Source organism: Zea mays, chromosome 6 (genome assembly GCF_902167145.1).
Source record: "Zea mays cultivar B73 chromosome 6, Zm-B73-REFERENCE-NAM-5.0, whole genome shotgun sequence".
Classification (NCBI taxonomy): Eukaryota; Viridiplantae; Streptophyta; class Magnoliopsida; order Poales; family Poaceae; genus Zea; species Zea mays.
The window spans coordinates 47,349,908-47,369,928 of NC_050101.1; the positions used below are offsets into that span (position 1 = coordinate 47,349,908).

Consider the following 20,021-nt stretch of genomic DNA (forward strand, 5'->3'; position numbering starts at 1 on the left):
CACGCCATCACTCACTGCAGGAGCGATGAGATCTTTAAGATCATACAACATAAGCCTACGTCACACAATGTAGAAAAATCATGCTCTTGTAGTCTTGTTCATGCCGCAACGATTGTGTACCAACAATGGGCCAGCTGACATGACTTCAAAAAAAACCAATGGATCAGACATAATAAACACTTTCTTTATAGAGAGATGCAGCACATCAACGACATGTCCATATGCAAAATAAAAAAAAAACAACTGAATGATCTCTCTAGGATACATCTTGTGATAATTTAGCAGGAGCAGCTAAAGATGAGCTGATCAATTCGTGAATAGATATTATCACTGAGAGAAGAATATCATATATAACCAACAAGTTCGACTTTTTTACAATCCTCAAGGAGGGGGCAAAGGGCAACAGAGCTAAACAGACTCTGACTTGGTGTACATCCTAACGGCAACAGCCAAGGCCAGGATTGCCAGGGGAACTAAAAACTGGAGGATCTTGATGACAAACTCGGGGGGTATTGTCCTGGTTGTAGTGCGGTTGCTTGGGGGGCACATACTTGGTCCTAGAAGGGATCGTCGACTTCACCCACCAGGTACTCGTCCATCATCGCGCGGGCAGTATTGCTGTGCCCGCCGACGTCCTCGAAATCGTCGGTCGCATCCTTGCCTGTGTAAGGTTCAAACGGATTGGGTTGTGTGTTATTTACAGCATGTCGTCGTTCGGAACCTTAGCTGAGGAGGAAATACAAGAAGGCATACCAGTTGAGGACAGCAGAACATCGTCGCCTCCTGGGTGGTCTTCCAGAAACTTGGTCACATCGTACACCTATATTCCACAGCAAAACATTTGCGCTGGTGAGGTTCTTTATGGAGAAAAAGGACAACAGTGCTGATCATTATTAGACCAAAGTAGCAATGAAAGAATTGTAGCAAATGCCTCCAGCAAAATGGGGCCACCATAATAAAAAAACAGGTGATCAAATAATGCAAAACAAAAAACGGTTTCGAAGGAAGGCAGAACAGAATATGAAGGATAAGAAGACACGAGTTTCACCAAGGTTATCTAGCATGTCTAATCTTACCTAAAGACTAAAAAAACATCAATCTTTGGGAAAACGCAATAGAACGAAAACATCTATATGTTATATGTGATAGGGTCGGCAAACGAGGTAGGAAACTTCCAAAAACTTTTATACTCCATCAGTTTACATGCCTATCAGCGTGAAGGTAAAAAAAAAGAATGTGGACTTGTTATTAGAAGATCATGTTTAAGAGCTTGCTTTCCCTACCAGAACAAAGATATGGCACTTACTGAGCTGAAACAAATCTACTACTGTATGAGCTTGTGGAGGGGGCCAAAGAACATGGCTTTGTTTGGATAATCACGTATTTAACTCAATCCACATGTATTAACGTGGAGTGGGATGTAATTTAAACTAATTTGCACCTCAATCCACCTCAATATATGTGGATTAAGGTGAATATGAGAGTATCCAAACAAGACCAGAGTAAAGAGAAGTCAGTCAAACATGTGTCACGATTAGGCATAGTGATGGACAAGTCAGCAACCCGGCTTAGCAGAACTATGGACAATTTGATGTTGATAGCATTGCTGGCTGCTGAATTGTTGGGGGCGCAAAACATCTGGAACAGTTTAGAGCAACTCTAAGAGATTGCTAAAATATTGATTCTAAAAACCTTATTTTGGGGGCTGGTGAAAAAAAAACACGTAAAAAATTCTTGACGTCACAACAGTATGCTAAAACGTGCACCCTCAAAAATTTGAAACGTTCTGCGTGGGCCAGCTTGTTGTAAATGGGCCTAGGGCTGCCAAATCTTAAACTTCAGCAACTACTCTTGCGCTCAGGTTCTGTTTGATTTCCAATTTTGTTTGTTCCTGCGTCGTCGGAGACAAGAGCCAGGCGTCCAGCACAGGCGTTGCTCCATGATACATCCTTGGACATGAAGCTTTGCTCATTGTTTGTGCTCCACGCATGCATTGGATTTCACTTTCTTCTTTTTTGAGATTCCACCAGTGCTGATAGATGTTGCTCTTCTGCTGGTAGGTTTATTTTTAACTTTACCGATTCTTTGAAAGCATTGTTAGACGAAGTACGCAATGAGTCGACGAAGCCTGTCAATGCACCTGGTGCTGGATTCGTCATCAGATGATGATAACAACGAATTCTTTGTCTCTGTTACTCATATGGCCATGAATGCGGATGACTCAGATAACGAAATTGTTGACGCCTTTTTGGGGCGCCAATCACTCAATACGAACCGGCGGCGGTGCTCTCTGGTCAGGCGCGGACGGTCCGCGACACAGGGCCAGACGGTCCGCGACCTGGCGCGAGGCTAGGGTTCCCTGCCTAACGGTCGGACAGTCCGCGTCCTAGGGCCGGAGGGTCCGCGACCTAGCGACAGGGTCGTCTTCCTCCTCCTTGCTAGAATCTAGATCTCGTCCCCTGGGGGGAAAAGATCTTAAGGTGCTCCGGGTCGACAGGTCACCCGGGGCGTCCCTAGACGACGTGGAGCCGCCTAGGAATTAAGAGATCAATTCGAGGAAGAGGTCTTGGATGGACAACTAGATCTTGCCCCCGGGAGGGGTGAGATCCTAGGGTTGTCTTGGGATCGGCAGGCCACCCAAGACGGATCTAGACGACGTAGAGTCGAATAGGGATGGAGGTGGATATGTGGAAGACTACAACTAGAACTATGCTACATCTACTCCTAGGGCAGGAAAAGTAAATAAGGTAATTGGTTCGATTGGAATGTGTTCGAGGGTTCTCAATCGGCCGTACCCCTTTATATTTATAGGGGAGGAGGTCTGGACCTTTTCCTAAGAGATAGCCAACAAACTCCCACGTGATTAGATGGATAACCACGCACGAGATAAGGATAAACATCCGAGTTAATCTAATCTCGGGACACGCGGACCGTTCGGGCCCATGGGCCGGACCGTCCGCTCATTTTGGTGTCCAACATATGCCCCCTGCCTTTTGGTGGAGCTTGGTGAACCAAAAGCATCAGCGAAAACTTCGGAAACAGTTGACCTCATGAGGTTTTGTTCCCGAAGTAAGGACTCAGCTCGATGCAAGTCATCGGCTCTTGCGATCAGATAATATAAATACTTGATGGGACTTTAATGCAAAGAGGCCGTTTCGGATCGCATCTTCTTCGGCCATGTCTACCTGATCAACCTATCAATAGGCAAAAACTTGTGGTGCCCCCCAGCCCAAATAAGCAAACGGATTGGGCCAGTAATACGAATTCATCGCCATACCACCCCACACATGAGCAGGACAACACATCGGCGATGGATAGAATGGGACACACAATGCTATCCCTGGAGGAGGATGACAAGGCGATCTTGGTTGTGCTACCCTTTGGGTCCGTTTAGTCGGCTTTTGCTTTCGCACAGGTCGCCCTTTTGACTTCGTTTGTTTTATTGGCCGGTTGTGTGGAACGGCCTTCTTCATATATTTGGCAAGCAACTGACCAAAAGTAGGGCCGACTCTACTGAGTCGTCCAGACGTCTGTCACACCCGGTTTTAGAAGGCAAACCGAATGCGAACCATGTACGTGCCAGGATCAGTAATTCACGTACACAGCAGTTACATAACATGGACATCATCACACAGTGCTCAAAATAGTATTAAAAGGGGAATAATAGTCGATTACATCATACGTCTGAGACGTCCATATAGTCCTTACAATAAATCAAAGTGCGAAAAGGAAACGTAGATAACCGCGACCTTCACAGGCAGCCGACTGGGGGTTGCCGCTAACCCACGCCTAGAACTCGTCGTAGTCTTGGAACTCCTAAAAGTCTCCTTCCACGGCTTCATCTTCTCCTGAGCAGTGGTTGCAATGCTGACAACCTGGGGATGGGGGGGTTTGGTGTGTAGAGCAAGGGTGAGTACACATCAACATACTCAGCAAGTATCCTGTTTGGCTGTAGTGGACTAGCTTTATGTGGGGATAAGTCAAGCTGTTGCTTTTAGTTGGTCAGATTATTATTTACTAGTAGAAAGCCAGGTTTTAGCATTAACCCAAGTTATTAGCCCCGATGTACCCTTTCCAAACGGAAAGAATACCACTTACCAGCACCATAGTCATAACCAGAACCATCAATCTCATTGCCACCTGTAAACCAAAATGTCTTTGATCAAGTACCACTAATCACTGGAGCTCCCTTGGCCGCTCATAACCGCGAGCACAGCTGATATATCATTTTTCAAACACTCTGCAGAGGTTGTGCACTTTACCCACAAGCCGTGATTCCCTTTCTGCCCGGAGATCATGACTCTCCATTGATCACTACCAAGGTGACCCAGCAGGGCATCACTACGTAGCCTTTACAAAGATTCCCCGGGGCTGTAGTCGCCCGTTAGGTTTCCTAAATGTACCGCACTCCTCCCCAAGGGACAAATCAACCTTGGCAGAGCGAGCCGCATACACCGAGCCCCATTGACGGCACGACGGCTAAGCGAACTACACCCCGGTTCCTCTAATTATTCAGCTAAGGGCACCCCATTCCACCCTCATGGTTGCACTGTTTTCCCCGGCGGTCATCCATAGAATAGGTCCTTAAGGAGAGGCACTCGAGAAACCGCTCGAGCCCCCTTGAAGACCACAAGTGTAACATCATAATAAGAGAAGGGAAAACAGCGTATCATAGATAATCTCATCATGTTCATTGATTATAGTTGAGCAATAGCATAAAGCTAAACAATAATAATCCAACCCAAATAGGTAAACAAGGACATGGATAACAAAACTAGTCAATCCTTAGGTATAAATGTGTAATGCGGGAGGTGATTTAAAGAATGAATAGGACAGAGATAGGTCAAGGGACACTTGCCTTCACCAAACAGATGCTCAGGGTCTTCAACTTTGTGGAACTTGAAGAGCCTGATCACTTGGTCGCCAACGCTTGATCGTCGATTCCTCGAAGCCCAGAAACGAGTCGCGATCTAATCGCGACGCGAAGCGAAGACGAACAGGCACAAGCAAACAAACATGTACATATGCATAAGAACATTACACCATACAAAGAGAAACATAATCAAAACATGCAATACGAAATAGAGCGCGTTACTACAGTTACGTGAGGAAAAAGAAATGTGATAGTTGAAGCTACGATCGAGGGGTTAGCGTATTTACGCTAAACAAGTATTAATTATAGCATTTAGTTCGACATGGTTATATTAATCTACCCTTATTAAATGTAGATTAAAACTACTACCTAGTTTCGACTGAAATACTATTTTAATAGAGAATAATTACCCAAACAGCTACTTAACTGACCTGAGTCAATATAAGCGAACCGCTTAACCTCGCGCGTGGACAACGCGCGACACGCGCGAACGGCGCGCGGCAAGGCACGCGACACACGTGAACGGCGCGCGACAACACGTGAGACATCACGCGACAACATGTGAAAACATCGCGACGGTAAGCTAGAATCGCTAACCGATCCCGCATCCCTATTAAGAAAGTGTTAATTACAACATTTGCATCGACATAATCACATTAACGGGTATTTATACGTGAACAGGTTAGAGCTATACCTAAATTGGAATGTTATTTTATTAGTCATTGGACAAACAAATAATCCATTAACTAGCTAAATCCTGTGATGTGACAAAATACTATTATTAACGTGTACTCGACATGACCACGAAGTTACCACAATCAGAACAGGATCAAATGTATCTGCTATGCATACACATTGAATACATACTCGCTCACGATTCAGTATGATGGGATCTCATGTGGCCACAATCCATCTCATCCACGAACTAGTCCTGCGCAACGTGCAAAGGCGCGAGCAGCTACGCCGGGGCTGCTCGAACTGTGCTGGTCGAGCGAGGATGCCGCGAGCCATGCCGGGGCCGCTCTTGGGCGAGCCGTGGGCACGCGAGCCACACCTCGCACGAGGGGAGCTTGGCCACGCTGCGTGCCAGGGGAGGCCACGGCTGGGCCGTGCGAGGCCGTGCCGAGCCGCTGCGCAGGCCACGCGGGATGGCTGCCACGCCGTCACGCCGACTGGCCGCCGGGCTGCACGTCAGAGGGCCGTGCCCAGGCCGCCCGCGCCAGGGTCGCGCCCGCACCGAGGCCACGCGCGCAGGATCAAATGTATCTGCTATGCATACACATTGAATACATACTCGCTCACGATTCAGTACGATGGGATCTCATGTGGCCACAATCCATCTCATCCACGAACTAGTCCTGCGCGACATGCAAAGGCGCGAGCAGCTACGCCGGGGCTGCTCGAACCGCGTTGGTCGAGCGAGGATGCCGCGAGCCATGCCGGGGCCGCTCCTGGGCGAGTCGTGGGCACGTGAGCCACACCTCGCACGAGGGGAGCTTGGCCACGCTGCGCGCCAGGGGAGGCCACGGCTGGGTCGTGCGAGGCCATGCCGAGCCGCTGCGCAGGCCACGCAGGATGGCTGCCGCGCCGCCGCGCCGCCGCGCCGACTGGCCGCCGGGCTGCGCGTCAGAGGGCCGCGCCCAGGCCGCCCGCGCCAGGGTCGCGCCTGCGCCGAGGCCACGCGTGCAGGGGCCACATTGCCCGCGCCGGAGCCGCCGTGGCCGAGGCCGCCTGCCCGGCCGAGATCGACACGCGCCCATGCCGCCAGGGCTGGCTGGGGGCCGCGCCCACGAGCCGTGCGGCCGCCGGGCTACGCCCGCCACCAGGGCCAAGGCCGCCGCGCGCCTGCTCGCCGAGCCGGGGACGCGTGCTCGCGCCAGGGGGCCGTGCCCAGGCCGCCCGCGCCGGGATGCCGGGGCCGCCGTGCCGGCGAGGCCGAGCCCTTGCCGCGGCTGCGGCTGCACCCTGGCTGCGCGCTAGCGAGCCGCGCCGGGCTGCAGCGACGCCGCTGCAAGGGGGCGGGGAGAGGGAGGGGCGGGGGAAGGGGAGGGCGAGGGCGAGCGGCATCGAGGGAGAGAGAGGTACGTGCGCGGGATCGGGGAGGGAGAGAAGGAGGTAGGGGAAAAGGGGTGGGGCTGACGAGCGGGCCCCACCAGGGGGGGTGGCGGCGGCGGCGGCTGGGGGAGGGGCACGGCCTAGGGTTAAGGGGGTGGGGCTGCTGCGCGTGGGATGGGCCAGGTGGGCCACGTGGGGGAGGGGGCGGCTGGGCCGCCGAGCCAGCCGGCCCAAGGGGAAAGGGGGAAGGAGGGGGGCTGCTGGGCCTGCCAAAGAGTCGGCCCAAGAGAGAAGGGGGGCTCCTTTCTATTTTCCATTTTCTTTATCTTTTGTTCTTTCCTATTTTCTTCACGATGTTAAATTGAATTCCTTATTAAACCCATGCTCCACAAAATCACTCATCAAACAAAGTGAAAGTATACGCCAGCATGATGCGACAATCAAAGCGCTCATAGGGTTTTAATTTACTAGGCTTACACGTAGATATAATACAAAATTATTCCCCACTATTTAGGGAAAAGAAAAGAAAGATCAAGGAAAAGAGAGGGTAACACCTGAATTTGGTGGATATTGGAAAAGAAATTTTATATCCCCAAATTCAGGGTGTTACAAATCTAACCCCCTTAACAGAATCTCGCCCTCGAGATTCAATAAGAGGCTAGCAAGAAAATGAGATTGGTTCATTGGTTGATCATGACCTTCTTGAGTTGGCTTTCACTCTGCAACCTTAACTTGCGGACTTGTTGCTTTGACTTTCAGATGCTCGAGACCAATTGATGCAGTTCTTGAGGATCTCCTGGACCTGTGGGTTAGGACCCCCACATGCTTCCGTTGCGCCACTCCGATCTTGTTGGTTGATGTTGATCGCATTGCCTTCATTGGGGTTAGCGGCTAACCCCCTTAACAGAAGCATTGATACGCACTTGGTGAAGATGCTGCCAACTCTGATCTTGACCTATTAAGAGAGGTTGGAGGTTGCCAAATGGACAGGTGTGAGAGGAAAGAATAGCGAGAAAACGTAAGTATAGATAGATTAGAGAGAGCAGGGGGGAGAACCCAACTACTTAACTCTATGGCACTCAACTAGTAAACTGATGTCATTGCGGACCAAGGGCCACAACACATCAACACTCATCACAAAGAAGCAAATCAGTCATCACACAAAGACAAACAGCACAAGCATACAACAACAAACATCTCGTTGCTATACGTAACTTTTAATTAAATGGTGGTCTTTCCTTACCAAGGGAAAACTATTCTAAGGCCATCGAAAGGCAAGGGGAATAATAAGACATACAGAATAAGGGCATGAGCACTATAAAGGATGGAGCTAAAGCAAGGATTGTAACCGACAGGGGAGAGAATGCAACCAAAGTCAAGATAGGTAAAACATCATTCTCAAATCAAAATAGGAAAGATGATATTTCAAAAGGTAGGCATAGGGTAAGCATCATGGAAAGATCTAGATATTAGGAAGGTAAGGGTGATATCGAGCAAAAGCTAAGACTTGCAATGCGACAGAGGAAAAGGGAACAGACAAGAGCGAGATGGGCAAGACCTCACTCTTGGAATGAAATGGGAGAGGTGGCTCTAAAATGCGGGCAAGCATCAAGGTAAGGATCGAGGGACGACAAGGGTTAAGGTGATAATGGTCGAACACACAACAAAGGATTTTTTTGATAGAACTGGTAAGGTGTCAAAGAAGGGGGAGCAGTCAATGATGAAATAGATGAGGCATTATCCCCGAACAGGGATGGAAAAGAGGAGGCTCAAAGGGGTAGGTTCAATGTAAGCATGTGGGCAAGGGCATAGGTATCACGAGGGTTTAAAGGTGATAACGGACGAGGATGTAGGAGAGGAGGTAAATGTGCATAAGAACCAAGAATATAAGTACCACAAAGGATGGAGTTAAGACAAGACCTACAAACGGAAAAGGAGAGGGTACGTCCAAGGGCCAGATAGGTAAACTGCCACTCTTAAATTGAGGTGGAAGAGAGGAGATTTTTTTAAGAATAAGAATAAAGATAAGTATCAAAGCAAGACTGATGGATGACAAGGTAATGGTGGTAGCAAATAAAACACACAACCGAGGATGGAATTAAGACAAAACTTGTAAGGTGACAAGGAGTGAAAATAAATCAAGGGAGAGATAGGTAATTCACAGCTCTCAAACTGGGTTGAAAGAAAGGGGAGACTTTTAAAAGATAAAATCAAGGTAAGCATTTAGGTAAAGACATAAACATCGCAAGGGTCAAAAGCGATGATGGACGGGCGTGTAAGAGAGAAGATAAAGGCATAGAAGGGCAGTGGTATAAGTACAACAAAGAATGTAGTAACGTCAAGGCTCGCACCTGGTAAGGAAGAGGATATTGCAAAGGGGGAGATAGGTAAAACACCGCTCTCAAATTGAGTTAGAAAATAGGAGATTTCAAATAGCCGACCTAGAATAAGCATCGAGGCAGGATCCACCTATTGTGAAGGTAAGGATGATATCGAACAAAAGCTCATGAAGGATGGAGTTAAGGTAAGACAAGACTTGCAACGTGACAAAGGAAAAGGAAATGAACAAGAGCGGGATAGGGAAAACAACACTCGGATTGAAATGGAACAAATGAGGCTTTAAAAATGTGGGTGAGTGTCAGGGTAAATATGGAGAGATGTCAAGGGTCAAGGTTGATAACAGACAAGGCTATAAGTGAAGAGGTAAATGTGCATCAGAACCAAGGATCTAAGTACAACCAAGAATAGAGTTAAGCTAAGTCTTGCAAATGGTAAGGAATGGGATATAACCACGGGTGAGATAAGCAAGACGCCACTCTTGAACGAAGATGGAAGATTGGGGATTTTAGATAACAGGCATGGAGTAATTACCAAGGTAAGATCAAGAGAGAAAGGTGGAGGCAATAACAAACAAAAGCACAACAAAGGACGAAGTTACAAACTCGCAAGCCAAAGAAGAGGATACGACCAAGGTAAAGATAGGTAAAGTGTAGCTCTCAGAATGAGACGGAAGAGAGGTGATTTTAAAGGGCAGGTATGAGACAAACATCAAACAAGATATAAAGGTGTCTAAGGTGAAGGTGATCATAACAAAAGGCATGACAAAGGATAAAGTTAAGGCAAGACTCATGAAGTGGCGAAGTGGAGAAAACAATCAAGGGTAAGATAGGTGAGGGTGCAATAGAATGGTTGAAGTAAGAATTCATTATCGATAGAAGTTATAAAGGAACAACGAGGTCACCAAGGATGGGCAACATAAAATGATCGCTCATGGACCGTTGAGAAATAGGGGTGGTCAAGGACATGTTAACTGAAATGTCCTGAACAGTTATTGGGATATAAAGGTAGGCATAAAAAGATAAGAGTATGAGAGATTTCAAGGAGATGAGCATACCAATACCAAGAGTAAAGAAATTGCCGAAAGATAGCGACTTAACAACAGAAAAGGAAAAGGTCTCAAAAGACAGAATGGTCATGAACATATAAACTGAAATGTTTTAAGTAGGCAATAGAAATTTAGAGACAAGTATTTGAAACAAGAGTATTAAAGGGATACAAGCATGTCAATACCAAAGGACTAGAGTTCACCAGATGGTAGCAATTTGATGACAAAAGAGGAAAGAATCCCAAAAAGATAAGAAGATTATGGTTAGGGGGCATCTACAAAGGTGTCTCAAGCAAAAGGGTGAGAATAGAACTAGTATGACCAGCAAGTAATAAACCATAAATAAATGAAGGATTAGAATAAAACACAATTTGCAGCAAGGTATAATATATAGTAGAACATATGTTTGGTCGATATGACCAACTTTTGAAGGGATACCAAAGTCAAGGCAGGGACAGAGGTCTATAATCCTTAGAACGACCATTCTATTCTAGGTTAGCGGTCCTACAATCAGCACAGCTTTGATACCACTTATGTCACACCCGGTTTTAGAACGCAAACCGAATGCGAACCATGTACGTGTCAGGATCAGTAATTCACGTACACAACAGTTACATAACATGGACATCATCACACAGTGCTCAAAATAGTATTAAAAGGGGAATAATAGTCGATTACATCATACGTCTGAGACGTCCATATAGTCCTTACAATAAATCAAAGTGCGAAAACGAAACGTAGATAACCGCGGCCTTCACAGGCAGCCGACTGGGGGTTGCCGCTAACCCACGCCTAGAACTCGTTGTAGTCTTGGAACTCCTGGAAGTCTCCTTCCACGGCTTCATCTTCTCCTGAGCAGTGGTTGCAATGCTGACAACCTGGGGATGGGGGGGTTTGGTGTGTAGAGCAAGGGTGAGTACACATCAACATACTCAGCAAGTATCCTGTTTGGCTGTAGTGGACTACCTTTATGTGGGGATAAGTCAAGCTGTTGCTTTTAGTTGGTCAGATTATTATTTATTAGTAGAAAGCCAGGTTTTAGCATTAACCCAAGTTATTAGCCCGATGTACCCTTTCCAAACGGAAAGAATACCACTTACCAGCACCATAGTCATAACCAGAACCATCAATCTCATTGCCACCTGTAAACCAAAATGTCTCTGATCAAGTACCACTAATCACTGGAGCTCCCTTGGCCGCTCATAACCGTGAGCACGGCTGATATATCAGTTTTCAAACACTCTACAGAGGTTGTGCACTTTACCCACAAGCCGTGATTCCCTTTCTGCCCGGAGATCATGACTCTCCATTGATCACTACCAAGGTGACCCAGCAGGGCATCACTACGTAGCCTTTACAAAGATTTCCCGGGGCTGTAGTCGCCCGTTAGGTTTCCTAAATGTACCGCACTCCTCCCCAAGGGACAAATCAACCTTGGCAGAGCGAGCCGCATACACCGAGCCCCATTGACGGCACGACGGCTAAGCGAACTACACCCCGGTTCCTCTAATTATTCAGCTAAGGGCACCCCATTCCACCCTCATGGTTGCACTGTTTTCCCGGGCGGTCATCCATAGAACAGGTCCTTACGGAGAGGCACTCGAGAAACCGCTCGAGCCCCCTTGAAGACCACAAGTATAACATCATAATAAGAGAAGGGAAAACAGTGTATCATAGATAATCTCATCATGTTCATTGATTATAGTTGAGCAATAGCATAAAGCTAAACAATAATAATCCAACCCAAATAGGTAAACAAGGACATGGATAACAAAACTAGTCAATCCTTAGGTATAAATGTGTAATGCGGGAGGTGATTTAAAGAATGAATAGGACAGAGATAGGTCAAGGGACACTTGCCTTCACCAAACAGATGCTCAGGGTCTTCAACTTTGTGGAACTCGAAGAGCCTGATCACTTGGTCGCCAAAGCTTGATCGTCGATTCCTCGAAGCCCAGAAACGAGTCGCGATCTAATCGCGACGCGAAGCGAAGACGAACAGGCACAAGCAAACAAACATGTACATATGCATAAGAACATTACACCATACAAAGAGAAACATAATCAAAACTTGCAATACGAAATAGAGCGCGTTACTACAGTCACGCGAGGAAAAAGAAATGTGATAGTTGAAGCTACGATCGAGGGGTTAGCGTATTTACGCTAAACAAGTATTAATTATAGCATTTAGTTCGACATGGTTATATTAATCTACCCTTATTAAATGTAGATTAAAACTACTACCTAGTTTCGACTGAAATACTATTTTAATAGTGAATAATTACCCAAACAGCTACTTAACTGACCTGAGTCATTATAAGCGAACCGCTTAACCTCGCGCGCGGACAACGCGCGACACGCGCGAACGGCGCGCGACAACACGTGAGACATCACGCGACAACATGTGAAAACAGCGCGACGGTAAGCTAGAATCGCTAACCGATCCCGCATCCCTATTAAGAAAGTGTTAATTACAATATTTGCATCGACATAATCACATTAACGGGTATTTATACGTGAACAGGTTAGAGCTATACCTAAATTGGAATGTTATTTTATTAGTCATTGGACAAACAAATAATCCATTAACTTGCTAAATCCTGTGATGCGACAAAATACTATTATTAACGTGTACTCGACATGACCACGAAGTTACCACAATCAGAACAGGATCAAATGTATCTGCTATGCATACACATTGAATACATACTCGCACACGATTCAGTATGATGGGATCTCATGTGGCCACAATCCATCTCATCCACGAACTAGTCCTGCGCAACGTGCAAAGGCGCGAGCAGCTACGCCGGGGCTGCTCGAACTGTGCTGGTCGAGCGAGGATGCCGCGAGCCATGCCGGGGCCGCTCTTGGGCGAGCCGTGGGCACGCGAGCCACACCTCGCACGAGGGGAGCTTGGCCACGCTGCGTGCCAGGGGAGGCCACGGCTGGGCCGTGCGAGGCCGTGCCGAGCCGCTGCGCAGGCCACGCGGGATGGCTGCCGCGCCGTCGCGCCGACTGGCCGCCGGGCTGCACGTCAGAGGGCCGTGCCCAGGCCGCCCGCGCCAGGGTCGTGCCCGCACCGAGGCCACGCGCGCAGGGCCACATTGCCCGCGCCGGAGCCGCCGTGGCCGAGGCCGCCTGCCCGGCCGAGATCGACGCGCGCCCATGCCGCCGGGGCTGGCTTGGGGCCGCGCCCGCGAGCCGTGCGGCCGCCGGGCTGCGCCCGCCACCGGGGCCGATGCCCGTCGCGCGCGCCCGTTCGCCGCGGGGCCGAGGCCGCCGCGCGCCTGCTCGCCGAGCCGGGGACACGTGCTCGCGCCAGGGGGCCGTGCCCAGGCCGCCCGCGCCAGGACGCCGGGGCCGCCGTGCCGGCGAGGCCGAGCCCTTGCCGCGGCTGCGGCTGCACCCTGGCTGCGCGCTGGCGAGCCGCGCCGGGCCGCAGCGACGCCGCTGCAGGGGGGGCGGGGAGAGGGAGGGGCGGGGGAAGGGGAGGGCGAGGGCGAGCGGCGTCGAGGGAGAGAGAGGGACGTGCGCGGGATCGGGGAGGGAGAGAAGGAGGTAGGGGAAAGGGGGTGGGGCTGACGAGCGGGCCCCACCAAGGGGGGTGGCGGCGGTGGCGGCTGGGGGAGGGGCGCGGCCTAGGGTTAAGGGGGTGGGGCTGCTGCGCGCGGGATGGGCCAGGTGGGCCGCGCGGGGGAGGGGGCGGCTGGGCCGCCGAGCCAGCCGGCCCAAGGGGAAAGGGGGAAGGAGGGGGGGCTGCTGGGCCTGCCAAAGAGCCGGCCCAAGAGAGAAGGGGGGCTCCTTTCTATTTTCCATTTTCTTTATATTTTGTTCTTTCCTATTTTCTGCACGATGTTAAATTGAATTCCTTATTAAACCCATGCTCCACAAAATCACTCATCAAACAAAGTGAAAGTATACGACAGCATGATGCGACAATCAAAGCGCTCATAGGGTTTTAATTTACTAGGCTTACACGTAGATATAATACAAAATAATTCCCCACTATTTAGGGAAAAGAAAAGAAAGATCAAGGAAAAGAGAGGGTAACACCTGAATTTGGTGGATATTGGAAAAGAAATTTTATATCCCCAAATTCAGGGTGTTACAACGTCTTAGTAGTGTTTTGTTTCCTAACACTTGTGTTGGAACGTTGTGGTCCGATGGTCTGAGGTTGCTGCTTGTGACCATCTGCGAACCGTCCGGCCATCATAGCCGGACTATCCGCGCCTGTCTCGGACTGTTCGGCCTTAGTACCCGGATCGTCCGGCGTACGCAGGACAGGTGACCGTGATCGGGTGCCCGATCGTGCTTGCCCTCCGGTGCCTCCGGTCTTTCTTTTGTCAGGAGCCTTCAGAGTAACCATTCTGCGTGACATATTTGGTGTGCGAGGATCACCAATGACGATATTTTTATTTTTACTTTTATCGGCCGCACAAGGCTGAATTATGGCTTTTTTGCTCGTTGGCTCTAATGTGGTGACAGGAACAGGTGGCCTGCCAATTTTCACCTCTTTTTGAAACCTCAACCAGCCTTCGTTTATAGCCGATTGTATTTGCCGACGGAAGACGACACAATCATTGGTGTTATGGAGAAAGGAGCCATGCCATTTGCAATAAACGTGCCCTTCTAATTGTTCAACCGGAGGAATTACATGTGACAATTTAATATTACCATGTTTAAGCAACTCATCAAATATTTTATCACATTTAGTAATATTAAATGTGAACTTAACTTTTTCCTTTTGTGTCGAGTGCGGGTGAGAGCGAACAGAAGGTTTGGCCTTAGTGGGCCAAACAAGCTCAGGGACGTGTGACTTTTTTGGTTCTTGGGGCTTGGGTGGACGATTATATTTATGTCGGCCTTCCGTACTAGACGGATCACAGGTGACTTCTGGTGCTCCGGACAGTCCGACCTGCGCAGTCGGACGGTCTGTGGATGGATCGGACGGTCCGGTACTATCCTCGGACTGTCCGGTCACGTCAGGCAACACCTGTGACCCTTGTGGTAGGCTCTGTGTAACTCCGGACTGTCCGATGTAGGGTGCCGGACGGTCTGACGGAGGGCCGGACGGTCCGCGATTGTGTGCGGACGGTCCGGCCATGCTCAGAGTTGACTCACCGTTTAGCGAAGATGGTGGTGACGGTCGTCCTGGATATGAGTCCATCGGCATACCAGAATATGGCTGGGGAAACCCATTTGTTGCCGATGTGTTTGGCGCAATTGTTTTGGCGCCTAATTTATGTGATAAAAAACTAGGCATGTGCGTTTTTCCTAATGCATGTGCCATCCTTTCTATATCCTCTGTGATACTTTTAATCCGATTATCAAAAGAAATTTTAATAAATGGAATATCATCGGCTGACCTGGCATCACCTATCGTGGGGAGCTGTTGCAGCACGGCTGACATGTACTCGGCGTTTATCTCCCTCTCTTGGACGGTCTTCTGGTGGCAATCTACCCTGAAGTGCGAGAGGAACCACTTATCCGCCACCTTGAACACCTGCTCTGTTTGTCGCTGGGCCTCCTCGTCTATTTTCTTCATGTCATCTTTTAATTTTTCATGCTCAGCGGCCGATAAATTAGTCAGCCAAGTGTTGCTGTTTGGAGAAGCACTGTTGAGATCTTTAGAATCGGCCATGTAAGCCTGATTTTGTAGATCTGCAACCTCGTCCCCAGCGGAGTCGCCAAAAGTATGTTGACGCCTTTTTGGGGGCGCCAATCACTCAATACGAACCGGCGGCGGTGCTCTCTGGTCATGCGCGGACGGTCCACGACACAGGGCCAGACGGTCCGCGACCTGGCGCGAGGCTAGGGTTCCCTGCCTAACGGCCGGATAGTCCGCGCCCTAGGGCGGACGGTCCACGACCTGGCGACAGGGTCGTCTTCCTCCTCCTTGCTAGAATCTACATCTCGTCCCCTGGGGGAAAAGATCTTAAGGTGCTCCGGGTCGACAGGTCACCCGGGGCGTCCCCAGACGACGTGGAGCTGTCTAGGAATTAAGAGATCAATTCGAGGAAGAGGTCTTGGATGGACAACTAGATCTTGCCCCCCGGGAGGGGTGAGATACTAGTGTTGTCTTGGGATCGGCAGGCCACCCAAGACGGATCTAGACGACGTAGAGTCGAATAGGGATGGAGGTGGATATGTGGAAGACTACAACTAGAACTATGCTACATCTACTCCTAGGGCAGGAAAAGTAAATAAGGTAATTGGTTCGATTGGAGTGTGTTCGGGGGTTCTCAATCGGCCGTACCCCTTTATATTTATAGGGGAGGAGGTCTGGACCTTTTCCTAAGAGATAGCCAACAAACTCCCACGTGATTAGATGGATAACCACGCACGAGATAAGGATAAACATCCGAGTTAATCTAATCTCGGGACACGCGGACCGTCCGGGCCCATGGGCCGGACCGTCCGCTCATTTTGGTGTCCAACACAAACAATACATCGTGGTAATTTCAAATGCAAGGGACAGAGACAACTGAACAAAATAAGCATAAATTGTTACCGACCACAATATGATACTGAAAACAATATGCTTCATATATGTAGGTTCCACTATGCAGTGAGAACTGAACAAAATAAAGCATAATTTTTTACTGAAAACAATATGGTGCTGAAAACAATATGCTTCATATATGCAGGTTCCACTAAGCAGTGAGAAGTGAACAAAATAAGCATAAATTGATACTACATATATCTGCATATATTTAGAACATATATGCAGGGACTGTTAGACTGCTAAATGAACACAATGAGTACTCCTGTTGGAGTGACAACTGAACATATATGCATGGCGATCATCAGTCTTGCAAAATTCAGAGAATAACTTACAAGCTTCTTCAGGAAGATTGTGGGCTTCTCAGAACTCAGATTCCGCACCCAAAGAGACTAAATCAACACCCTATATGTTCCTGCTCATGTCTATCTCATTCTCACATTTAATGGTTGAAGCATTTCACATGTCTTATTTTTCCTCTATCTGTTCTTAATATACTGAAGCTAGCAGGTTGGTCCCAAGCACACCACAAAGGGCTGGAGTTAGCTCCAATAATAGATCTGTTGGAAATTCAACTTTTCAATCTTGAAGAGAAGTTCGTTGCAGAGTAACAGTGCCTCTAATGTTCACAATTTCAGCAAAGCTGATGTAGTGCGTGTAGCTCAGGAGAGGAAATCTACTCCACCTCACGTCCAGGCACACACGGACAAGGTACCTCCGCCGCCAAGGTCGAGTTCTCCGCCAGTCACCTGCATTTGGGGCAATCTGCCGCCGATGGAGTTCGCCGGCTCAATCAGAGGAGCAAATCCACTAGACCCCATCTCCAACTACCAGTACTCGTCGCCGCCTTGGCTGCCTCCTCCACCACCCCTCAATCCTCCCCCGCCACCGCCACCGCCACCGCCATCGCCGCCGCTCAAGCCGGACGACATGAATGCTTACCGCACCCGCGTGCAACTCCAACAGACCCTTGCGCTGGCAATTTTTCGCGGGGCTCGCAATTTCGCATGCGCACTGCCGATTGGGGAGGAATCGCCGAGGCGAAAAAATATGGGGAGGAGGAGCTCGTATTCGGGATGAGATCTTTTTGGGAAGAAATTGGGGAGACTGTTGGAGGGCTAAAAACATGAAATTTTGCTAAAATATACTTTTCGAGGTGTTTTAAGTGATCTCTTGGAGATGCTCTTAGAACGCGTTTTCTATTGAGGAGCTGTTACGGGTGTTCCAATGGCCTCTATCAAGGTTTAGTATGGCACTTTTTACAAAGAGATGAGATGACGAGGATAAACCATGGCAGATCACAAGTACAAACGCGCAGGCAAGTGCCAAACGCTGTGTACCAACCAAACGTGGGTGGGGGTGTCTGCTTGCAGATACGAAGCAAACACACAGACTCTATCCGATTTGGTTCGATTCGGGGGTGCGCGGGAACCGAACTGTAAACACCCACGAAGCACTGCGATATTGCAATTCAACAGCCGGCGCGCAACTAGGGGCTGCGTGGTTCTGAACCGACCCCGCCCAGAGAGCAGAGGCTAGCGCTAGCGCGAGAGTCTACGCGGGGAAAGCAAGCACCGGACCAATGATGAGCCAGCAGTCCTCCTTGGAGTTGTGCTTGGCGACCTCCGCGAGGGTGAAGACCTTGGACATCGCTGCTGGGTAGTTGCGGACTTGCGGTTGGGGTTGCGCGAGGTGGTGGAGGGAGCCGGAAGGGGCTAAGGCCCTGTTCGGTTTCCACGGATTGAAGCTCCAGAATGCTTCTAGTTGGATTACTTCTCTAATTTATATAAATTTTGATGAGCTAGAATGAATCTCGATTCAAATTCTGGAGAAACGAACGGACCCTAAGGGGGTTTGCTTATATATAAAACTGAAAGCGGGCGGATATGGCGATAGTAGGTCAAATCGTATTATACCGTAATGTATTTTAAACAGATTTGGGGTCAAATATAGATACAAGATCAGATACAGATAGTTAGAAACGAAACAGATAACAATGCTTATCGGTAATGCATACATCGCTTATATTCACTATAATTTAGTTCGTATATAAAACACAATGAACAACATAATTATCCAACATAACAATGTAACAATAAGTTCACATCGTACATCAGTACATCACAATAGTTGAACGTAACAATATAGCAATAAATACTATCCATATGCCGATAGATTCATAAAAATATGTTATGCTAATGCTAATTAAGATCATTATGGGTTAGTTGACGTCGTTTCAAGGATTTGTACGTCCATTAATCATTTTTATGAGATCTCTCTCAATTTCTACATTAGAGCTTTGTTGAGGATCGCACTAAGTATATATGAAACAACTTGGAGATATATTTATTTTAATTTAATTGGATAGCAAACTGTCTAATATCTTAGTTTACAGTGTAATTAGTTTGACCATCGGCTGGTCTGCTTCTAAGAACAGTAAGTTATATATTTTTTTATCAAAACTACCGCATCAACTTAGTGGTAAGAATATTTTCTTATTAGGTAAAGCTCGATATTTTAAAGATACATATTACTATATTTATTAATTTTTATTTATATTTATAAAAACAAACTGAGATACTTTATGAAAGAAAAAAAAGGGAAAACAACGGCACTTCCCTCAAACACAGCCCCCACCCCACACACATGGCCAGTCGCCGTGGGTAAATGCTGGAGGCTGGGTACCGGGGTACGGCTCCCGAGTACCCATATCCGTCCACACTTCCGGGTATTTATCAGACTAAAACTGGAGACGTCCTTACGGGCGCCATATTATGACAACGCAGAATGCCAGAATCTGTGTTAAGAAAAGTTTTTGTCTAAATAAATCTATATTAAATCTGAACAAAACTATTTGATGTAGAAGCTTGTAACACCTGTTCTCTTCCGGACCGGCGGTGCTTACTCCTAGCAGCTCTTTAGGATTATATATTGTTCCACAGACCAACACTTGTCTTTTGTGTGGACTTTGTTCTCACTCATGCGCACCCGAGAAAACTTCTCGATCGGTCATCTATCTCAAATTGCTTCAAGCGAAGCACGTTTAATATGGAGGTTTCTTTCGATATAGGCTTCCAAAAAATAAGATGCACCTTGTTGGTATATATACTCTTTTCATTCTATTAAGCCTTGGGCCAGGATATCACCATCCCATGAGCCAGGATATCATAATCCAGCCCCCTTAGAAGACCGACGTCCTTGTCGGT

General features: G+C 48.2%; 1 pseudogene; it reads right to left on the reverse strand.

Moving 5' to 3' along the window:
- Nucleotides 1-246: 246 nt before the first annotated feature.
- LOC103631023 (cytochrome b5-like) lies at nucleotides 247-18,465 on the reverse strand (annotated as a pseudogene).
- Nucleotides 18,466-20,021: the final 1,556 nt, after the last annotated feature.